Raw genomic sequence first — 2,533 nt, 5'->3', positions numbered from 1 at the left:
CTGATGTGTTGTCTTTGTAAGAAACATGAATTTGGTTCACTCAAAAAGAAAAATCTAATCTGTGTGTATGTGCGTGTGCGTATGCATGTGTATGTGTGTGTGCATGTGTGTATGTCTTATTTCTGGGTGCATAAGCTTGAGTTGGTCCAGAGTAAGATTCCAAAAAGATGAGGATGGCTGAACTTAAAAGCATGGTTTGTTGGTCTGGCTGGGTTCATACATCCAACCCCCCAGACCTGAGGTCCTAGAGCCTCCAACATCACAGAATTCACCACATCTTGTGGCCTGAAAAGTAGGTGGTCCGCCGGTTTGAACTCAAGCCCAGAAACACAGACCCTCTTGGTATTAATCCAGTACCCACAGTACTTAAGAAACTCTAAGGATAGATCCCCTTTTGGTAATTTGGATGCCAATCAGAGAACACAAGCCATTGGCTACTTTTATTTCATTTTCCTTTGATGCAGGAGAACTGTGGTGCCACGCTGAATCCTGCATCCCTCCCACAGGCAGTCCTAGTTGGAGGGTCTTACCAGATATCCATGGCAGAATCTCTCTTTGTGAAAAGTAACCATCCAAAGGGACACGTGGTTTTCAAGGTTTTTCGATGTCAGCGAGCCACCAAAATGCCTGACTTCCTGTTGGAGCTTATTAATAGGCCAAAATCTTGTTAAGTTGGGGATCTCCTCCACAGTATTTCTAGGGCTTCTGCTGATGGAAATTTAGCAACCCAATTGTTTTTTATGACTTTAAGTGATCTTTTAACACAGCTTCATTGCTTTCATAACCAAAAGCTGTTCATAATGGAACTCTTCCACACAAACCCATCTGAGGAATATGCTTACATACCTATTTTATAGGAATCTGAGCAGGAAGGTTCATGTTTTCTTTATTTCTAAACTTCCGTGAATGATTCATAGAAACTAAAGACAAGATTTCTGTGATACTTGTTTTTCTTCACTAGAGGATATGTACATTTATACATCTGGAGGATGTGGCTTAGAATCCAATGGAACCTCATAAAACATCAGGTTAAATCCTAATTTAGTTTGACATTCTTGTCCAGTTATCTAATGTGGAGAAGTGGAGTGTATTGTGAGGTACCCTAGGGTATTCTTACATCAAAGCAATAAAACAAATAAGATGGGATTTCTCAAAGAAGAGAGACTGTGTGTTCATTAGGATGTTAACAAAACCTGTATGTCAGTGCCTAACTGGATCTGAGCCTGGCTGCCTGGTCCCTACCTTCCACTCACTGTTGTTCTTTTTAACAAATCCCTCCTTTCTTTTCCACTCAAGGCTGACCTCTGGGGTCACATAGCTAGATCTAAAATGTGCTATAAGTGTTTGGTATTGTGTAGAAAGAGTCTTATCGAGAAAATTGACTTGTCTAAGTCAAAGCTACTAGAGATCAGGGCTAAAATAAAATCTCTTAATTCTCAGTTTAGTGTTTTTTCAACCCTACCATCTTTCCTTCCTGTGTGGATAAAACCCAGGAAAGTGAGGGATAAGGGTTGGGATGAAGAGAGATGTTTACAGCAGAGGAAGATTGCTGTGTAGCTTGGAAAACACGTTGAAAATCAAGAATTGCAGAAAATATATGGTCTCCAGACTGCACAAACACATTAGTATGATTGCAGTACATTAAGCTGCTTACATTAAGTGGACATTCCAATTAAATAGAATAGTCCATATTTCCTTATCCATAAAACTGTAATTGAAAGATCTCCAAAAATGAAAAAAGAAAAAAAGATTTTGTTGGTTTGCAGAAAAATCATTTGATAACACCTGACCTGAACTCATATTAAAAAGGCTTATTACAATCATAATTTTCCCATTACTGTGAATAGTCATACTTTTGATGCAGTGAAATTAACATGTTTGCTTTTGGAGGGCTGGCTTCAATTCCCTAACAGTGTCCCATATGCACCTTATCACTTTTCTAAAATTTGAAAAATTCTAGTCTTGAAATATGTCTGGTCCCAAGGGTTGTGAATAAAGGGATATGGGCCTATCTTTTATAAATAAATTGGTTTTCCCCAAAATTATACATGCTCATTATAACCAGTGAAGCGATATAGAAAAAAAAAATCTCTGTCTATATTTGGTGAATATTGTCTATGTTATTTCTCTCTGCATTGACACAGAAGGTAAGACAATAAGACATAATTTTCTAAAATAAGGTCATAATACATAGCAAAAGAAAACATTTCTTTGTCATAAAAGCTATTAGTTTCTGGGTGGGGAGGGTATAGCTCAGTGGTAGAGTACATGCTTCACATGCACAAGGTCCTGGGTTCAATCCCCAGTACCTCCATTTGAAAAAAAAAAAAATAGGGCTATTAGTTTCTAAAATATTTCTTCAAGTTTAAGACTAGATAATGGAAAACAACATGATATTAGAATAATAGGAATAGTACGTCTTTAGTTACATGTTTAATTTCAGGCATCGTCAGTTGACTTCCCACTATAAATATGAGAAAATCATCCTCTTATCCTGCCTCCCTTTATCTCAACTTCCCCACGTTCACACATA

The 2,533-nt window shown here is 37.7% G+C and overlaps 1 non-coding gene across 1 annotated transcript; it reads left to right on the top strand.

The window, feature by feature from the left end:
- Window positions 1-2,241: 2,241 nt before the first annotated feature.
- TRNAV-CAC (transfer RNA valine (anticodon CAC)) lies at window positions 2,242-2,314 on the top strand. The gene has a single exon. It is a non-coding gene; the product is annotated as a tRNA-Val (tRNA).
- The last annotated feature ends 219 nt before the right edge of the window (window positions 2,315-2,533 follow it).

This window comes from Camelus bactrianus, chromosome 14 (assembly GCF_048773025.1).
Source record: "Camelus bactrianus isolate YW-2024 breed Bactrian camel chromosome 14, ASM4877302v1, whole genome shotgun sequence".
NCBI classification, from domain to species: domain Eukaryota; kingdom Metazoa; phylum Chordata; class Mammalia; order Artiodactyla; family Camelidae; genus Camelus; species Camelus bactrianus.
Note: the sequence above shows the minus strand (reverse complement) of the source record. Positions and strands in the feature narration are given on the sequence as shown.